Source organism: Olea europaea, chromosome 10 (assembly GCF_002742605.1).
Source record: "Olea europaea var. sylvestris chromosome 10, O_europaea_v1, whole genome shotgun sequence".
Taxonomy (NCBI): Eukaryota; Viridiplantae; Streptophyta; class Magnoliopsida; order Lamiales; family Oleaceae; genus Olea; species Olea europaea.
In genome coordinates, this window is record NC_036246.1 from 139,603 (window position 1) to 162,717 (window position 23,115).

The 23,115-nt window shown below is 34.6% G+C and overlaps 1 pseudogene; it reads left to right on the forward strand.

Annotated features, from left to right (window-relative positions):
* The first annotated feature begins 1,013 nt into the window (after positions 1-1,013).
* Positions 1,014-21,607, forward strand: LOC111402578 (annotated as a pseudogene).
* The last annotated feature ends 1,508 nt before the right edge of the window (positions 21,608-23,115 follow it).

Genomic DNA, 23,115 nt, shown 5'->3' on the forward strand with positions numbered 1-23,115 from the left:
TTACCCAAAATTCTCAAATACGATCTTTCCCAAACGATTGTCTCCATCTCTTCCGTCTCTCTCGACTTCTCCTTCAATCCTTCCTGTTCGCCGTTCCAAAATCCCAAATTTCCTGCTTCCGGCTGGCTTTCGGGTTCCACTTCCGTAGTTTGCCCCTCTTGGCAGTCTGTAATGTCATGGTAATATGGTATTTTGTGGCCCATTTTCAGGTTTTTGCTCGCATTTGTTTATGATTTATGCACGAGTGATGTCAAACGTGTGTTGTTGTGTTACTTGATTTCTCATTTCTGATTTCTGCACCATTGTTTGTAATTGATTTCCACTTCATTTTTGTGTTTCTTTTTTCTATGATTAATTTTCGTGCAAAGAGCTCAGAGATGTTATTTTCCAAGTTTTTGACTCATAATGCCGTAATTTATTTTTTCTTTTGTGTAATATTCTTCGGGATCTTTGGACTTGGGTTTATCACTTTTGGTTTTAGCTCGCAATTTATTTCGATTTAAAAGATATTTTGGGTGTTGAGTGTTCTTTTTTTAAAGACTTCATTTATTTTTGTTATTTATTAAAGTTTCTGTTTTGTGCATTTTTATTTATGATTTATTTAATTTCTTTTCTGGGTTCAAATAGCTTGAATTTATTGAAATAGTGGTTTTTTCTGGGTCAATTTTGGAGTCCCACGTTGATTACTTTGTTGTATTTCTTTAACAGAATCATCATGTGTTGAATGTAATTGAGGAAAAGCAAATGAAGAAACACGCATCGAGGGTGTAACTCTACATTTTTCGTCGAAATTCTACTTCTCAAGTAACCAATGGCTTGCCCTTACTAATTGTTTGAAACATTGTTGGTTTTAATAGTTCATAATATAAATCTTTTCTATAATATATTTGGTTGTTGTTTTAATGTTAGTTTTTTTAAGTTAGCAACAGGTCGCATAATACACCAATGAATTTTGCATTTACGTTGATTTCACCGGAGGGCCTAATTTACGGATTTTGCCTCGGGCCCCGACAATTACAGGACTAGCACTGCTTCCAACAAAGCATGGTCACTATTGTTACATAAAAAAACCCTCAAGTCCAGAGTCTATGTACTATTTGCTAGGGGAAGACAAGCATGAATGAATGCAGCGCATAATTTATCAAATTTTATAAAATCCAAAAAGAGAGGAACTGCTTACCCTCCATTGAAATTGGAACTTATAACTGCCTTGGTCAATCACCCTTCATCTTTGCTTCAGAGACTGACCTGATGGAGGAAGTGAACAAGTTATCAAAATCAACTACAACCAACAGGGATGGAGAAGCAGTTCACCCCGAGAGCACTAGCGTCCATCAGCCTCTGCTCAGAAGAAATCGGATGCTTTCTTCCAGTGGACTCGCCATAGTTGGAGCTAAGGTTTCTCATATAGAGAGATTGCATTATGAGTAAGAGAAAAAAGAAAAACAAATAATGACCTTTGAATTGTTGGGAATCTACTTATACATGCACAGAGGAATTTAAAATAATTTTCGATTCCCACCAAGAATCGCCTTTGTGTTTAGATAGAAATTGTGATAGGATTGTACCTTTGAAAAATTCTGCAATCCTTTTGCTTTTCTTTTAGTTCCATCAACCTTGATTCGCCACCACAGCTGTCCAATTGTCCAGGCTCCAACGGTGATCCACACAAAGAACAAGATTGCAGCTTTTAGGGTTTTCACTTGTGTCAGCAAGAATAATGAAAACCTTTTTGGACCTCAAACCCTAGCTATGTATTTATATAAATCCAAACGGGCTAGGCTCGGCCCGGCCCGGTCCAATATTTAATTAATCCAATTAATTAAATCCAGTCCGTGAATTAATTAATCCAATTAATTAATTCGGGAATATAAATAACAAATCCAATTAATTAATTTATCCAACGATTGTTAAATTAACCAATTGCCTATTTGCAATCTTCCAATTCTCTTTTGTGTGCGACCCATTAGGTTCCCGACCACGATACCTAACGACGTGAAATATTATTTTGATCTAATCAAAATTGATAAATTAAAACACCCTTTTAATTTATCGTCAATTCACACTCGCCGTCCCTGATTGACATCTAGCAATGTGTCAGGGCAATACATGTGATGGGAAATGTCACGTGGTATGACAAAATCAAATTCGTTCGTTTACCGTGAAACTATAATCCCTTCGTCAATATGATCCGATCAATTACGAGATATGGAATTGTGTCAATCTCTATCATCGATCATATCTTTCACTCCACTATTAAGTCAATATAAGTCAAAAACTCATTTTCGACTTATGAGTACACCTTGGCCAAGGATTTCGTTATCGACTTAATTGAATGAAACGCAGATCATAATCACTTACTATCTAAGAGTGACAAATCCTTTATTGATCAATCACAACCTTCATACGATTCTTGACGTACCCGAACAATGTCGTATTAGCGACCCTTTTCAGAGCAACATCCAACATCGCCAAAGTATGACTGTCCTCATATAAGGTACCATGACGACCTCAAGTCAAAGGACCAATTCCACTACCAAACGTTAGAGATTAACCACTGACACTCAGATAGTTATCCATGTGGAATATCTCGACGGGTCTCCAATGTTCTGTTCTATAACAAAATATCCACGTGTTCATTTAAGTGTCACCACACTTTAACTTGTGAGATCAGCTACTTACTTCACAAGTAAGAAATGACACACGTGATGGTCTATCCTCAATAACGATATCCGTATCTCGTTATTACTTACGACCATGGATGATTTAAGATTCAATTAGATGTAATTTGTATCTCACAATCACAACTCCTTGTGATTAACAAATTACAAATATTTGAATCTACGGACTCTATTATTTATTTAATTGTCTATTAATTAAATAATAGATCTGTCATTTAATTGCATTAATTATATATAAAAGTATTTATATCCAAAGTTGATTGGACCTAGGGCATAATACTTACAAACTCCCACTTGCACTAGATCCAATCACTTATGTATCAAATATCATAAGTCTACATGACGATCATGTTTATACTACGACAACTCTTTGCCAGTGGATCTGCAATATTATTAAATGTGAAAATTTGCTTTTCTCTTTGCGTCATTTCTATGTATTATCTCTCTGATGAGATTATACCGCTTTAATACATGTTTGGATCATTGATGAGACCTTAGTTTCTTTGCTTTTACAATGGCTCTATTGTTATCACAATACTATTGTATGTGATCAACAATATCAGGAACTACTCTAAGTTCATTTATGAACATCATGATCCATATTGCAACTCTTTGCTACTTCTGAAATATCCATGTATTAGGTTTCTACTATTGAATCAACGGTTGCTTCACGTTTGGAACCTTTCCAACATACCGCTTAAGAGTAAACCAGTTTCTCCATATGAAATCTTCTCAAGATTTCATCCATGTAAATTGGGATGAGTTAAGCAATCTTCTAGATCTACCTCTATAGATCAAGTTGCTTATCCCATATCGTTTATGAATAAATCCTTTAACAACCATTATTTCAATGATTGAAATATAGGGATATCGTTCTCTATAATATTAGGAACACGACAATGCTCCCACTATCTTCTTGTAAATACACAATTCGTTTTTCAAATTTGATAAAATCAAACACTTTGACTTTTCATCAAATCTAAGATTTCAGCTCCAAGAGACTTCTCTTAACCTTTAGTTACGATATGCCACTGTTTCAAATAAAACCCGAATGGACTTCAGCAAGGTCACAGGAGAAAAGTTTCACCAAGGTCAACACTTAATCTTTACTTCTAGCCTTACTTTGTATATATGGATATTCACATCCATATCGACCTTTTCTTTTGGAAACTATTTACAAAAGCTTATGGGCTTTATTCCATTAGGAGGCTTGACCAAGGTCCAAACCTTGTTCACTTGCATCGAGTTTCATCTCGAGGTCTCTTTTAAGTCAACACTTGACTTTATTTTGTTGCAACTAGCAGGTTCATTGTCCTGGATCACTAATACCTGATTAATGATCATGGATCCGCACCTTCTTGAAGGTCGAATGATCCTACTAGATTCACATAGAGCTGTCATGTCCTCATGAGTCTTTACTTCCTGATCCAAAGTATGTCCCATATCAGATATGGGATCAAACTCGAATTTATCTACTTGGTTAACTATATCTGTAGACTCTTGAACTCTTTCAAATTCTATTTTACTCCCACTGTCTTCTCCAAGAGTAAACATTTTCTCTAAGAAGACGATATGTCGTGAGGCGAAGACTTTCTTCATGATAATAGAATTTATATTCAAATGTCTCATTTGAATATCCCACAAATATGTATTTATCGGATTCAGTCTCAAACTTATCCGATTTAAGGCATTTCAAATAAGCGTCATGGCCCCAAACTTTCATACAAGATAAATTGGGACTACTGTCTTTCCATAACTCGTATGGAGTTGTGTTAACCAATTTAGATGGGACATGGTTTAGTGTGTTGCAGACTGCAATCAATGCGTGACCTCAAAACAATTTTGAGAAATTTGCATGGCTTGTTATTAATCTCATTATATGTAATAATTAACGATTCCTCCTTTTAGATACATTACCTTGCTACAGTGTATATGAAGGAGTCCACTGCATGAGAATCTCATTCTCTCTTAGATAATCTAAATTTTATCTTTAAAATACTCTCACTTGATCGAATCTTAATGTGTGGGTATCTTTGCCTCTTTGTTTCTCTATTTCTAGTGTGAATCCCTTGAACTTTTCAAGAGTTTCATGTTTGAGTTTTCATTAAGTATCCATGATCATTGATGAAATAAGAGAAACATTACCTAACATTGATTGACAGGAATCCATATGTATCACTATGCATTAAACCAGTAATTATGCTGACCTTTCTTCTTTTCAAGTAAAAGAAGATTTGGTTATTGTGCCAGACATGCATAATTTTGTACTTTTCAAAATCAATTAATCTCAAGTATACATCTTTATGTAACTTTGGAATTACATTTCATCTAAATGACAAAGTCTGTCATGTCAGATTTTGGTAATAATTAGATTATAGTATTTATGCCTTATAATTTCTATACTTATTATAGAATCTTTAGTATTAAAGAATATAAATGTCGTTTTATAATTTACCATAGCCATTATGATCTTTAACAAGATAAACAAGAATAACAATTGTCCTTAATATTAAAATAGTTCATGTCCGAACATGAAATTCATTTTAATGTTCCAGCTATAGTTGGCATAAAACGACATTTCTCTAATTCCAATACTAAACCAAAAGGCAATGGTGAGAAGTATATTCATACAGGTAATGTGGCAACCTTTGCTCATCTCCAACGTGTATGTCAACTTCTCCCTTTCGCAGTGGTCTACTCCTTTTTAGTTTCTTCATATATGTATAAATATGGGATTTACATATGGTATCTAATACCTTAGAAACTAATGAAATAGACATAAGCCTTGTATATATTTCTTCCAATGACCTTTCATTCTATAACGAAACCAAGGGTCATTAGATTTAGCATTGTCCTTCGCTTAGACTGTTTTAACCATATTGGACGCTTTCACAAAGCCCCTTTAGACTTCCTCTAATATCTTTAGAGGAATCAATGGCTTGCCCACTACCAACTTTGATAAAGGGCTTAACAGTCCTAAGCATGTTAAGCAACTTAATAATTTTGCATTCGAGCTTATTCACGTTAAATTCATAATTAGTTATGAATAGCTTTCTCTGACAGAGATTGTAGAACCAAGTCACTACTTAGTTTATTGTTTATGATTGAACACAGTTGAGACATTTCTCAACGTCAATCATCTTCAGTGTCTAAGCATCGATTGAAGATTACTCTGTCATTTTGCACCGGTATAGTTGTTTGGAAGTCTCATATCCTTCCACACATGATAATCATCATACAACTCTTTGTAATGAAGAATTATGTGTTAACATCTATACTCTGAAGTCGCTTTTGTAATTCAGTGACATAGTTGCAAGTATCACATACGTTGCAGTACTATTGTCATCACTGCGTTTACTACAGTAGCCACCTCTTCTTTAATTGAGTCATCAGTAGGTGTCTCTGGAAAGGGCTACTCAAGGATGTGACCAATTTTCTCATGCATGAGAACAATTCTCAAATTGCGGTGTCAATTAAGAAAATATAGTTTGGTTGTTGACATTTAGTATGCCATTCAAAACACGTGGTTACTCAGATTCAATAAATATAAATGACGAAAAAAAAGGAAAGAATATATAAAATGCATCAATTAATTTAACATGGTCTTTTATTAAATTAATTATGCTCCCACTGTTTAAATAAAATTTATGACCCTCTCACATAAATTTATGGAGTCCACGCTTGACTCCTAGTGGGTTGGGATCTCATCTATTATATTAAGACCTTGAGTGTACTCAATAAGCCCTAATATAATATTTGGGTAGATACGATTATCAATTGTATCTCCATACAACTTTCAAATCATTAAGCTGACAACTTTTTATTTTCACACATCTTATGTGTTAGCTTAACATGCCTCTAAAATTTATCTCTTTGAGTGTACTCAACAAAAGATAAATTTTAGTTAAGTCAAACCCATCATTTAGAAATATCAAATATTTCATAGTGTCAAACATATCCCTAATGGACCAGCCTTGAGCGTACTCAACAAGCTGAGACAATTTGGGACTCTGATTTTTCACTATAATGATGGAAGGCGATTACAAATGTGACTTCATATTTTATGGAGGGATTTTGCATTCATTAGTCTCATCAACAACAATACAATCACACACATATATATATATATATATATATATCAACTATGCAAATAAATATATATATAACGTAATATAATAGTGTGAACGATAATGGACTTTTACTATCTAGTCTTCCCGAGCCATAAGGAAGACTAGTTGGTCAATTTTTAGGGGGTATAGCATTGAACAGTGTCAATGCACCATCTCCATGATCTTCACCTCTTCTTGTCTCTTCAATTAGTCCAATTCCAACATGTATCCTATAATAATTGGCACGCAGACCTAAATGAAATTGGACTCGCAGGCCCATAGTAACAATAATAATAATAATGGACTTGCAGGTCCAAAATAATAACAATAATAACGGGCTCGTAGGCCCAAAACAATTAAGAGCTCGCAAGCCCATAAAACGACAAAAATAAAAATTAACCATTCAACACATCCATATGGTCGAGTCCATAATCGTCCACTAATAATACATTCATCACATAAATGTATACCTATATAATATCTAATATTATATGCAAATAAATTTCAAGTTTCTAGCAATTAAGTCGTCTAAACTCTTTTAGACAAATGGATCGAATAATTAAATAATTGATTAATCATATTAATCGATTATTTAATTAGCGGGAATATTTAATTAAAATCAAATTTTAATTAAATAACAAATTAGAGTCCAACTCTAATTCAACAATTATATTGCGGGATTATTTAATTAAAATTAAATCTTAATTAAATATCAAATTAGAGTCAAACTCTAATTTCAAAATGTAAGGCGGTGAATTTAATTAAAATCAAGTTTTAATTAAATGACAGAACTAGAGTCTAACTCTAATTCCAATATTTAAGGGCGAATGAATTTATTTAAAATCAAATTTTAATTAAATGGTAAAGCTAGAGTCTAAACTCTAAATCTAAGATTTTAGGACGAACATGTTTAATCAAAATCAAATTTTAATTAAACATCAAATTAGAGTCTAATTCTAATTGGAACAAATTATAGGGTGAATTGATTTAATTAAAATCTAATTTTAATTAAATAGAAAATTAGAATCTAACTCTAATTCCAAGAAGAAATTTAGGGCATGACAATTTAATTAAAATCGAATTTTAATTAAATGTCAAATTAGAATCCAATTCTAATTCCGAAAATATATTCGGGTGAATAACCAGTTAAAATCAAATTTTAATTAAGTATTAAATTAAAGTCAAACTTTAATTTAAATTGAATTAATATTTTAATATAAGATGAAACTCCTAAATAAAATAAAATTCAATTTAGGGTCAAATTTAATATTTAAGTTAAAATCATATTTTAACGAAAATATAAAAATCGTCAATTTAAATTAAAATTTTAAACGGGTCCAATTTGACATTTTAGGTCAAACACATTTAAAAACAAATTTAAAACCATTTTGAAATTAAATTCAAAACTACTTTTTCAAAATTGCAAATTGACCCTAGTTTAAAATTTCCAACAGAGTCCCTTAATTTCGTAAATTACGGAACAGGTCCTTTTTCAAAAATTGCAAACTGACCCCATATTCCATAATTGCAACCAGGGGCATGAAATTTCCAAAATTGCAGTTGAGGCCCCCGTCTCCACCCGATTTCTGAAAACCCAAAAAAAAACAATTTCTCTTTCTCTTGCCTCATGGGACGGCGACAGGCGCCGCGCCTTCCCTTTCATCGCTCGACAGCGCAGCAGGGAACAGCAGCGTCGCACGCTGCTGCATGAAGCAGCGCCGAGCGCTGCATTGTAGCAGCGCCCGGTGCTGCCCACCCTTGGGCAGCGGCTAGCGCCACTGCCGGCTGCCCAACGCCGACAACAACATTGTCGCCGACCAGTCCCGTCCATAACCCTTTTTTTCAGTTTTTTTTTTAAATCCGAAAATCAAATTTTGAAATTGCTAGAAACAAGAAAAATATGTACAATCAACATTTGATTATTCAATCATGCAAATCAATTCCTAACAAACACAAAGTAGGCTCTGATACCACTGTTGGGAATCTACTTATACATGCACAGCAGAATTTAAAATAATTTTCGATTCCTACCAAGAATCGCCTTTGTGTTTAGATAGAAATTGTGATAATGATTGTACATTTGAAGAATTCTGCAATCCTTTTGCTTTTCTTTTAGTTCCATCAACCTTGATTCTCCACCACAGCTGTCCAATTGTCCAGCCTCCAACGGTGATCCACACATAGAATAAGATTGCAGCTTCTAGGGTTTTCACTTGTGCCAGCAAGAATAATGAAAATCTTTTTGGACTTCAAACCCTACATATGTATTTATATAAACCCAAACGGGCTCGACTCGGTCCGGTCCAATATTTAATTAATCGAATTAATTAAACCCAGTCCGTGAATTAATTAATCCAATTAATTAATTCGGGAATATAAATAACAAATCCAATTAATTAATTTATCCAACGATTGTTAAATTAACCAATTGCCTATTTGCAATCTTCCAATTCTCTTTTGTGTGCGACCCATTAGGTTCCCGACCACGATACCTAACGACGTGAAATATTATTTTGATCTAATCAAAATTGATAAATTAAAACACCCTTTTAATTTATCTTCAATTCACACTCGCCGTCCCTGATTGACATCTAGCAATGTGTCAGGGCAATACATGTGACGGGAAATGTCACGTGGTATGACAAAACCAAATTCGTTCGTTTACCGTGAAACTATAATCCCTTCGTCGATATGATCCGATCAATTACGAGATATGGAATTGTGTCAATCTCGATCATCGATCATATCTTTCACTCCACTATTAAGTCAATATAAGTCAAAAACTCATTTTCGACTTATGAGTACACCTTGGCCAAGGATTTCGTTATCGACTTAATTGAATGAAGCGCAGATCATAATCTCTTACTATCTAAGAGTGACAAATCCTTTATTGATCAATCACAACCTTCATACGATTCTTGACGTACCCGAACAATGTCGTATTAGCGACCCTTTTCAGAGCAACATCCAACATCGCCAAAGTATGACTGTCCTCATATAAGGTACCATGACGACCTCAAGTCAAAGGACCAATTCCACTACCAAACGTTAGAGATTAACCGCTGACACTCAGATAGTTATCCATGTGGAATTTCTCAACGGGTCTCCAATGTTCTGTTCTATAACAAAACATCCACGTGTTCATTTAAGTGTCACCACACTTTAACTTGTGAGATCAGCTACTTACTTCACAAGTAAGAAATACCACACGTGATGGTCTATCCGTAATAACGATATCCGTATCTCGTTATTACTTACGACCACGGATGATTTAAGATTCAATCAGATGTAATTTGTATCTCACAATCACAACTCCTTGTAATTAACAAATTACAAATATTTGAATCTACGGACTCTATTATTTATTTAATTGTCTATTAATTAAATAATAGATCTGCCATTTAATTGCATTAATTATATATAAAAGTATTTATGTCCAAAGTTGATTGGACTTAGGGCATAATACTTACATGAATTCCTTTTTTTCTTCTTTATGATTCCTTGACCTTTTAGAATATTATCATATAAAATTATCTTTTTCTAGGATCAATGAAAATGATCTATTCAAACATGACTGGAGAAGCAGATCAAAAGTCTAAGTATTGCAGTATATCTTCTTGAAATGGACACTAGCATTCCTAGTTGGGCTTCTAACAAAACTAATAGCCACTCTCATCAATGTTGCAGTTGAAAACATAGCAGGGTACAAACTTATAGCTGTGATTAACTACATTGAAAAGGAAAGGTATTGTTGAATGAATTTTCATTTTAATTTGAATCTTTCTATTGTCTTGCTAATAACCAAATTAGTTAAATACTATAGTTATGAGGATTTTGAGATGTACTGGCAATGGTTTGGTGGGTGTAGATAACTATTGGGTTTCGCATATTTTGTTGGACCAAATTTTCTTTTTACTTTGGTAGTTGCCATCCTCTGTGTTTGTTTTGCACCTACAGCAGCTCGTCCTGGAATACTAGAAATTAAAGCTTATCTGAATGGAGTTGATACCCCCAATATGTATGGTGCAACAACATTGATGGTTAAGGTTCATCATTTATTGGGAATACAACTTTTTCCCTTTTTTTTTTTTTTTAGAGAACAACTAATGTAAAATCAATTTTGTGAAACTGATATATGAACAAGTTTGTGATTAGTACTTGGCTTCTTATCAGATACGAGTGCAGAGTTGTTATTGATGGTGATACTTTTTATTAGCTATTATGAGCTTGTTGGGTAAGGATTTTGATAATTGATTTTTTGACCGTTAGAGATAACGTATGTTCTATCTGTGAGAGAAGAATTAAAAAAATGACAGATAGAATAGTGAAATAACGATCAAAAAATTGATTTTAATTGACTTAAAATTTGTACCAAATAAGCACTATTTTTCTTTCAGTTTATATCAAGATGTTAACTTGATGCCACTAGTAGTTTATGTCCATAACTCCAAGTATCACTTTGTTTTAACCTTAGAATGTGTTTGATTGATATGAAAAATATCACCTAGAAAAGAAAATATTTTCCTTCTTTTGTGGAAAATAAAAACCACATCCACTCAAAAAAAAATGTTTTCCTTAAAAACAAGGAAAATTAAACATATTTTCAAAAGTTGGAAAATATTTTCCGTGGAAAAAATTAGCAATCAAACACCTCAAGTAGGAATTTGGGTGGAAAACTGATATTTTTCATGGAAAATAAATGTAGTCACACACACCCTTATTTTTATTGGACACTCTTTTCGTAAAAAAGATACAGTTCCATGATGGGCTTGAATGTAAATATAATTTCATAAGGATCGAGGGAGAGAATTTCACTGTATGATATTTACGAAGGGAAAATTATCGGTGAATATGATGAAAGTTTCGAATACATGCTTACTGAGAAATTGCTACTATCTTCAATCTTCATCATTACAGATTATTGGAAGCATAGGAGCTGTGGATGCAGGCTTAGATCTTGGAAAAGAAGGGCTTCCAGTGCACATAGGGAGCTCCATTGCTTCGCTATTAGGTCAAGGTGGGCCAGATAATTACCGTTCAAAATGGCGCTGGCTAAGGTATTTCAACAATGACAAGGATCGTCGAGATCTCATCACCTGTGGTGCGTCATCCAGTGTCTGTGCTGCTTTCCGAGCCCTAGTTGGCGGTGTTCTCTTTGCTCTTGAGGAGGTGGCAACATGGTGGAGAAATGCACTCCTCTAGAGAACTTTCTTCAATACAGCAGTTGTGGTGGTAGTTCTTGGGGCGTTCATGGAAATCTGGAAACTGCGGGCTATTCGGGAAAGGAGGGTTGATCATGTTTGATGTCAGCAATGTTTCTCTAAGGTACCATGTCGTTGACATTATCCCTGTTACTGTAATAGGAGTCATTGGAGGCATTTTAGGGAGCCTTTACTACCATCTTCTCTACAAGGTCCTGAGGGTCTACAATCTCATAAATGAGTAAGCACCAACTTTTATATGCTTCCAAGTTCTGGTTAAGAAATATGGTAAACTGTAGTCAATTAACTATATAAATCATTGCTTGTAAAACTTGTCTTAAATTTTAACCCTACCTCAACATATGCCTTCAATCAAAACTCACACTATTGATTAGATCTGACCTGTAAGTCTGGGGCCATTTTGTAGGAAGGGCAAATTTTTCATAAACTTCTTTTGGCCTTGAGTGTCTCCATTTTCACCTCTGTATGCTTCTATGGACTTCCTTTCCTTGCAAGATGCCGACCTTGCGATCTTTCACTACGAGATTCTTCCTGTCCCACAACTGGAAGGACGGGAAACTTCAAGCAATTCAACTGCTTAAAGGGTTACTACAATGACCTAGCTACTCTTTTCTTTACGACCAATGACGACGTTGACCGGAACATCTTTTCCATCAATACTTCGACAGAATATGAAATTCTTTCCCTAGTTATCTTCTTTTCACTGTATTGCATTTTGGGACTCGTCACCTTTGGCATTGTCGTTCCATCTGTTGGGAATTACTTAAACATGCGCAGCAGAAATAAAAATAATTTCAATTCTCATCAGGATTCATCTTTGTATTTAGATAAGAACTGTGATAAAAGTTATACCTTTTCTTGAATTTGCAAATTCCTTTGCGTTATCTTTGTTCCAACAACTTTGATCTGCCTCTCATAGTTGTCCAATTGTCCAGCCTCCAATGAATTCCACAGAGAGAATATATTGTAACTACCAGGGTTCTACCTCTTGTGCTAGCAAGAATTATGAAAATTGTATGGATTTTAAACCCTAGCCATGTACTTATTTAACCCCAAACGGGCTCGGCTTGGTCCGGTCCAATATTTAATTAATCCATTTAATTAAATCCGATCCATGAATTAATTAATCCAATTAATTAATTCAGAGCTATAAATGACCAACCTAATTAATTAATTTATCCAACGATTGTTAAATTAATTAATTGACAAATTGAAATATTTCAATTCTCTTTTGTATGCTACCCATCAGGTTCCCGATCACGATACCTAACGACGTGAAATATTATTTTGATCTAATCAAAAACTGATAAATTAAAAAACCGTTTTAATTTATCACCAATTCACACTCGCCGTCCCAGATTGACATCTAGCTATGCATCAGGGCAACACATGTGACGAAAGATGTCACGTGGTATGACAAAACAAAACATATTCGTTTACTATGAAATTATAATCCCTTCATCAATATGATCCGATCAATTACGAGATATAGAAGTGTGTCAATCTCGATTATCGATCATATCTTTCATTCTACCATTAAGTCAATATGAGTCGAAAACTCCTTTTCGTTATCGACTTAATTGAATGAAATGCAGATCATAATCTCTTACTATCTAAGAGTGACGAATACTCTATCGGTCATTCACAACCTTCATATGGTTCTCGACATACCAGAGCGATGCCGTATTAGCAGCCCTTGGCAGAGCAACATCCAACACCGTCAATGCATGACTGTCCTCATATAAGGTACTATGACGACCTTACCCAATTTCACTACCGAACGTTAGAGATCAACCACTGACACTTAAATAGTTATCCATGTAGAATCTCTTAGAGGGTCTCCAATGTTTCGTTCTATAACAAAACATTCACGTGTTTATTTAAGTGTCACCACACTTTAGCTTGTGAGATTAGCTACTTACTTCACAAGTAAGAAATGTCACACGTGATGGTCTATCCATATCTCATTATTACTTACGACTATGGATTACTCAAGATCCAATCATATGTAATTTGCATCTCATAATCACAACTCCTTGTGATTAACAAATCACTTAAACTTGAATTTTCGGACTCTATTATTTAATATTATTTATCAGAATATTAATTTAAATAAATAATAGATCTGGCCAAAAATAAATGCATTAAACATATTAAAAGTGTTTACAACCTAAATTGATTGGGTCTAGGGCATAACACTTACACTATCTAGTCCGTTTCTCCATATCATCCTCATTGGTTCAGCTTTTGGTCGCATGCTTGGTATTGCCATGGGACCATACACAAAAATTGATCAGGGACTTTATGCTGTTCTTGGTACAGCTTCCCTCATGGCTGGTTCAATGAGGATGACAGTTTCTTTCTGCGTCATATTTTTTGAACTTGCCAACAATCTTCTATTGCTACCCATTACAATGCTAGTTCTACTAATTACTAAAACTGTAGGATACTGCTTCAATCCAAACATCTATGAAATAATACTGGAACTAAAGGGACTTCATTTCTTGGATGCACATCCTGAGCCACAGATGAGAAATATCACAGTTGGAGAGCTTGCAGATGTAAAGCCAGCAGTTGTCACCCTTAGTTGTATTGAGAAGGTAGGTCGTATCGTGGAAGTGTTGAAGAACACCACGCACAATGGTTTCCCAGTCGTGGATGAAGGGGTGGTACCACCAATGGGTCTGCCAAATGGAGCAACTGAGCTGCATGGATTGGTCATAAGAACTCATCGTATTTTAGTGCTAAAGAAGAAATGGATCTTGCAAGAGAGGTGGAGAACGGAATAATGGGAAGTGAGAGAAAAATTTACATGGATCGAACTAGCTGAAAGGTAGGGTAAAATAGAAGAGGTAATGGTGACAAAGGATGAAATGGAGATGTATGTAGACTTGCATCCCCTAACCAATACTACTCCATACACAGTGGTCGAAAGCATATCAGTAGCAAGGGTTATGGTGCTCTTCAGGCAGGTGGGGCTCCGTCACATGCTCATTGTACCTAAATATCAAGCAACCGGGGTAAGTTTACAAGCTATTCCATTGATAGTGAGAAGTATTGGATTTGAGTGTCTTATGTACAAATCTCAGATAGAAAATTACAGATCCAAGAAAATACACTTTAACAACTCAACAAAATACCACCGGACACCAAGAGTAGTGATCGATTCAGGCTCAGATCCTTGTACCCTTTGTATCATCAAAGAGACCCGTACACAAACCTTAAACCCTCACAAGTCCCCAACGTGATGTTGCTTCAAGGACAGATCTGGACTCTAATCACATATATTGGTATACTCACACAGAGAAAACACGAATATTTCAGATCTCACTAAGAGAAAAGGATCGACTCACACATAAAAGATGAACAGACAAAGAACTCAGAAACCCAGAAGGTTCCAAACGGCTGGAGAAAAGAGAGAGAATGAAGAAGTCTCTCAAATTACGGTTAAAGATCCGTATTTATAGTAACACATGATCAATTGTTGATCTGTATCTTCATCCAACGGTCCAGAGCAACTCACACACAATTGGGCTGAATATCGGGTTTGGGTTGGTGGGTCATCTCATATAACGTTATTGGGCAAGGTTTAGTACTTGGGCCTAAGGCCATTTATCTCATCATTGCCTAAAAAATGGGCTAGACTGACATCACTTCCCAACAATCTCCACCTTGATGACAGTGGTAATACAAGAGGCCTATAGTACAAATTCTATTAGAAATTAATATCCAATAAAATAAAAAACATAAGCTTCCCAGCTCTTCCAGTTGGCATCGAGTATATTACTTGCAAACACCACAAAAATTACCCAATATCAACATTCAACATTTGTAAACACGTTTTAAACTTGTTCAAAGGTAATACCTTTGTCCCCATGTCTGCAAGATTAAATTCAGTAGCAATTTTCTGAAGGAACAAAATTTCTTTAGAGACAATATCTCTAATAAAATGCAATTTTACATCAATGTGTTTAGTTCTTTCATAATAAACTGGGTTTTTACACGAGTGTATTGCACTATGACTATTTGAATATAGTACAACAAGGCTGCTCAATTCATTTATTTCAGAAAGTAAACTTTGAAGCCACAAAGCTTCTTTAATTGCCTCAGTTGCTGCCACATATACTACCTCAGTTGTAGATAAAGCTACAACTGGTTGGAGTTGTGATTTCCAACATATACAAGTTCCAAACAAAGTAAACACATAGGCAGTGGTCGATTTTCTGTTGTCACTATTTCCAACAAAGTCAGAATCAACAAAGCCCTTAAGTACCACACCCTCTTTGCAAGCACTAAAAGCTAAGCCTAAGTGCGATGAACCTTTCAAATACATCAATAACCATTTTAAAGCAACCCAATGTTCAGGTCTAGGGTTAGCCATGACTCTGCTAAGTGTGCTAATGGAATGAGCCACATCAGGCCTAGTGCAAACCATGGTATACATGACTGATCCTATTGCATTAGCATAGGGTATCTTTTCCATTTGTTTAATCTCAAATTCACTTACTAGACATTAGTCCTTACTTAATTTAAAATGACTGGCTAAAGGGAGAGTAACAGATTTTGCATTATTCATAGCAAATATATCTAACATTTTCTCAATATAACCAGTTTGTTTTAGGCTCAATGTTCTATTACTCCTATTTCTAATTATTTCCATTCCCAAAATTCTTTTAGCATGGCCAAGGTCTTTCATTTCAAATTCTTTGCTCAAAGATCCTTTGATATTATTGATCAAATGCATGTTTTGTCCTATCAATAGCATATCGTCAATATACAAGAGTATAAAAGCAATAATTTCATTTTCTTTGCCGTACTTAAAGTAAAGACAATGATCAAATTTACTTCTTGTAAAACCAACAGTAGATACAAAGTTATCAAATCATAAATACCATTATCTTGGAGATTGCTTTAAACCATACAAGGATCTTTTTAACAAGCAAACATGTTCAGACTTAGATTCATCAATAAAATCATGTGGTTGTTTCATGTATATCACTTCATCAAGATCACCATACAAGAAGGTCATTTTTACATCCATTTGTTCGAGTTCAAGATAATAATGTGTCACAAGAGCAAGCATAACTCTAATAGTAGTGTATTTAACTATCGGGGAGAATATTTCATTATAATCTATGCCTTCTTTTTGCGTAAACCCCTTAGCTACAAGTCTAGCCTTAAATCTTATAGGCATTTTCTCATCATTTCCCTCATTAACAGTAAATATCCATTTAAGTCAACAATGGACTTACCAGCAAGTTTAGGAACTAAGTTCCAAGTCTTATTTTTTATTAAGGAGTCCATTTCATCTTTCATAGCAGCCTGCCAGTTTACAGATTGTTGCCTGTCAATAGCCTCTTCATAAGATTTAGGTTCTTTAAAGACAAGATCTTGATAAGAAAGAACGGCAAGTGAAAGGTAATCCCTATTCCTAACAGGTTCTTTTATCTCCCTTCTTATCCTATCTCTAAACAATTGATAATCACCTAATTCTATAGGTTGATTTTTTATGCTTTTTTGCACACCTTCTTCTTCATTCTCATGAGGATATGAAGCATCTCTGCCTCTTCCTCCACCTGTTCACCTAGAACAGGTTCAGATGGAGCATTAACCTCCACCTGCAATCTGGTTTTATTATTCTCTTATTTTTCAGAATGGCCATTTGACTCAATATTATTCAAACAAGGCATTTTTTATTCATCAAAAATAACATCTCTGCTTATGATGATAATTTTAAAACCCTTTGTTTCCTTACTCCACAATCTATAGCCCTTTACCCCATCAGGATAGCCTAAGAAAACACATTTAATGGCCCTAGGTTCTAACTTACCAACACTTTGATGAGAATAGGCTGCACACCCAAAAATTCTTAAATGTGAGTAATCAAGACATGGCCAGTCCATTGCTCTTCAGGTGTTTTATCACCTAGAGCACTTGAAGGTGTTCTATTCACAATGTATGAAGCTATCATCAAAGCTTCACCCCATAGGACTTTGGGAACACCAGAACTTATAAACATACACCTGACTTTATCCAATAAAGTCCTGTTCATCCTCTCAGCAACTCCATTTTGTCTAGGAGTATAAGGTGCAGTCTTATGTCTATCAATTCCAGCATTATTACAGAGCTGATCAAACTCCTTATTGCAGAATTCAAGGCCATTATCTGTTCTAAGCACTTTAACTCTCTTCCCAATTTGATTTTCTATCAAGTTCTTCCAAGTGTCGAACTTTTTAGGGTTTCAGATTTATGTTTCATTAGGTAGACCCAAATTTTCCTAGAATAGTCATCAATCAAGGATAGAAAATATTTATTTCCTCCTTGAGTGATAGTAGATGAAGGCCCCCACATATCAGCATGTATATACTCTAAAATAGAGGTAGTCCTATGCTTTCTAGTGTTGAAATGCAGCCTATGCAGCTAACCTAAAATGCAATTTTCACAGAAAGGCACTTTAGATATGGAATCCTTTCCAAACACACCCATTTTTGTAAAGAATCTGTAGACCCTTCTTACCTACATGGGCTAATCTCTTGTGCCACTTTAAGGTGGCATCAAGTTTAGCATTGGAAGATTCAGCAACTTCATCACTAATTATAATGGCCTTAACAACATAAATTCCATTTCTTTTTATTCCCTTAAAGATGACAAGAGAGCCCTTAATCACCTTTAAGAATCCATCACCAATTTCACCTTTTAGGCCCAAATCATCCAGGTTACCCATTGAAATCAGATTACTGTTCAAATCAAGAACATATCTAACCCTTTCAAGGGTATAGATATATCCATTTTCAAATTTCAATGTAACCTTTCCTATACCATCAACTTTACAAGCTATGTTGTTTTCCATCACTACTTCTCCTCCATTTATTTTCTTAAAATCTACCAGCCAATTCTTCCTAGAGGTCATATGAAAGGTACAACGAGAGTCAAGAATCCATTCTTGAACCTGATTTCCTTCATTAACAACATTAGAAATATCAAGGTCAAGAGTTTGTTCGGTCACAGCATAGACATCGACAGTAGTGGGTTCTACAACATTTCCTTCATCCATCCCCTTTTGTTTATGTTCATCTTTCTTTTTGTAACAATCCTTTATAAAATGCCCTATTTTTTCACACCCATAGCATTTTTTATTCCTGGTTTTGGATTTAGATCTACCCTTACTCTTAAACTTTCTCCTATGAATAGTTCCCTGACTACTTTGACCTTCCTGAGTGGAATTAAATCTGGTTGGGGTCCTACCTCTAACAAATAGATTTTCTGGTCCAACACTATTCCTTTCACTTCTAAGTTCAAGATCCTTACTCCTCAAGGAGTATAAACTATGTCAGGTGTAAGGTGTAAGGGTGTCTCTCCCATACTTTATTGCTGCTTTTACTTCTTTATATGTCTCAGGGATAGCATTTAAAAGGACTACAGCCTTGAATTCTTCTGAAACTTTATCACCAGCATTAGTTATGTCTTGCACTAACTTATTAAATCTATCAAGACTATCTTCTATATCCTTAGTGGGGTCAATCTTAAAACTAAAAAAATTTTCCAACAGAAACAATTTATTAGGTAAAGATTTAACCAGATAAAGTTTAACTAATTCATCCCACTATGTTTTAGTATCATCATGTTTACCAACTTTTCTCAGCACTTAATCAGACAAATGTAAAATAATAGAAGTATATGCAAATTCATCAAATTCTTACTGTTGATCAGCTGTCATAGTTTCAGGATATTCTTGTGTTATTACTTTAACAACTTTTTGTTGAACCAAGAGACCCCTCATTTTTTATTGTCAAATGGGGAAATCTCATTTTCCATAAAAAAAAAAAACACCAAGTTCAAAAGAAATGTTTGTCATTTTCAAAAAACAAGAAATAACACAAAGTACTTCAAAGGTTTTGAAAAAGACTTGACAACTAATCAATCTTGAACAACAGAAGTGCTTTGACCTTCACAAATTTTGGGAGAGTCAAAAGATCACACAATGGTATAATAAAGCAATCAGATAAGAATATCACAATTATGTAAACAGTAGAGACACACAGTCTATCAAAATCAAGTGAACAGAAAACTAATCACAGATTACTATATAAGATGATCAAATTCACCAGGATTTCGTGAGAATCGTATTCTCAGGTCAAGGCTCAATTTGAACATCCCAAGAACAATACAGTATACTTCAATAACAAGTCACACAGATCCAAAAGTTAATAAAAAAATATACCAATTAAGTGAACTTAAACGTGAGAAATGCAGTTAAGACTCATAAAGAGAACACATAATATCACAAAAATAATCAAATCAGTGATATGGGTATAACAGAATGTAAACCAGAGGGTGGTTCATAGAAATTTAACCACTAATCCAACTAAAGATAACAACAGAAACAAATATTATTTTGGTCTAGGGGCCAATCCAAACCAAGATTGGATTCACCTTGGGGTCCAGCCACTAATCGAACCAAGAAATTACCCAGGAATTTTAGATTTTCACTCGAAACAATCGGATTCGTAAGTGAAACTCTCAGATCAAACCAAAACCAAATCTAGGGTTTCATGAAATATCAATCGATCTTGGAACAGAACACAGGAAATTAATTTTCCAAGTTCCAGAACCCGATCGAAGGCAAGAAATCACAAGTATAGTGCTCTGACACCACTCTTATGTACAAAACTCAGATAGAAAATTACAGATCCAAGAAAATACACTTTAACAACTCTACAAATTACCACTGGACACCAAGAATAGTGACCGATTTAGACTCAGATCCTTGTACCCTTCTGTATTATCAAAGAGAGCCGTACACAAACCTTAAACCCTCACAAGTCTCCAACGTGGGGTTGCTTCAATAGACAGATCTAGACTCTAATCACAGATATTGGTTTACTCACATAGAGAAAACACGAATATTTCAGATCTCACCAGGAGAAAATGATCGACTCACACATAGAAGATGAACAGACGAAGAACTCAAAACCCAAAAGGTTCCAAATGGTTGGAGAAAAGAGAGAGAATGAAGAAGTCTCTCAAATTATGGTTAAAGACCCGTATTTATAGTAACGCCACAATCAATCGTTGATCTGTATCTTCATCCAACGGTCCAGAGCAACTCACACACAATTGGGCTGAATATCGGATTTGGGTTGGTGGGTCATCTCAGATAACGTTATTGGGTAATGTTTAGTACTTGGGTCGAAGGCCATTTATCTCATCATTGCCTAAAAAATGGGATGGACTGGCATCACAACCCAACAGAGTAAAAATGTATGTGACCTGGCGTTAGCTTCTCTGACAAGTGTTTCTGATGGTGGGAATTTTGACAAGGCAAGATTTAAGAGCCCACAACATTTTGAGTGCCTTCCCTTATCTGGAAAAACCCAGGGGAGGTAAAAATGGACATTGAAGCTCTGGACACAAAATGGAAATAGAAACATGGCATTCTTTTAATTAGTACAATATCTCTACTTTGACTTTGTTTTACATTCTTTTCAAGATTTATAGGTATTCGTTATAAAACACCATCTCGGGTAAACCATAAAGAGGGAATAAATATGCTCCTCATGGGGTGGCCAAGTTGGTGGAGTAAATGACTGCGGAGCCTTTGGTCACGAATTTGATTCCTCCTACCAATACTTTCTCGGTCGAATCTATACCACCGGATTTGCCTAGGGCTGGACATGGTCTGGTTCGGTTCTAATGAGAACCGAACCGACCCGAAATTTTCGGGTATTTAGTAAGTGGAATCGTCGGGTCCAAATTTAATTACGGAACCGTTCGGGTTCGGTTCCATTCGGTTCGGTTCGATCCGGTTCGGTTCCGTATTATAATTAAATTTTTTAATATATACAAAATTACGTTAATTTAATTAATGATATATTTAATATTAGCTCTTACAAAATCACGTAGTTCAATTTTATATGTTTCACGTCTATCTTTGTTGAATTCTTCATAAATTTGATTATTAAAATCACAGAAAGAGAAAGATAGCGAGCTCAAAATAATTAAGAGAGATGTTATAGAGTTTTAATTCGATTTTCTATGGTAGAAATGACACTACAGTAGAATAACAGATTTGGATAAAATTGAGGTCAATTTCATTAAGTCGATTTTGAACTGAATATTAGAAATTGGAAAATCATATTTTGTAGTTTGAACTAAATTAACTAGTTAACAAATTTATTTAGAAAAAATAAAATAATTTTACTTATTTAAAATAAATTAATTAAAAAATTACGGAGATTCGGTTCTTATTCAGTTCTTCGGGTCTTGGCCTAGAACTGAGAATCGAACCATATCCGTCGGTTCTTGATTCAAATACCCGTTCGGGTATTTAATTTGAGAAGAACCGTCGGGTTCGGTTCTGTTCGGTTCGGGTTCGGTTCGGTCCGGTCGGTTCGGTTCGGGAGTTTTGTCCAGCCCTAGATTTGCCTAGTGCGGTTTACTTGGTTGGCATAGTTTGTAAGCTATTACGTCAACTTGAGGATTTATCCAATGAGCACTGTAAAGGTAACGGTTGCGATTTTCCCGTAAAAAAAAAAAGGGAATAAATATAAAATTGTAATAATTTTGTTCAACAAAGATCGCATTTGAACCGTAACATCTTTTTTGCACTAATTTAAAGATGTCCAACTGGTTTTCAATAATGCTAAAATTTCGTCCATACGGCACATTACTTTGGGTTTCTCAATTAACAACCAAACAATAACAAAGCAATGGAAGACTAAATCATTTGATTATACTACACTACCAGCAAACAAGATAAGCTTTTGAAACTAGAAATGAATAATTACTTGGATGTCCATTTCAATAATACCTTACTTTTCGTTTTACAATATGTATTTAATTTATTTAACCATTTAATTACCATCAATTAATTAGTATTCATATTCATTTACGCATTTCAGTATTATTAATTCTAATTATAAGTTAACTAGAATTTCACATTCAAAAATGCATTTTATTATCACATCCATATATGTTAATTAACATCCTTTTTTACTTAATTGGAAATTAAATAACATTTATTGTCACGTATATATTTCCTTATATTAAGTCTAAATAAATTAACATTCATATATATTCAAATATTATTTTTACATCAATTAT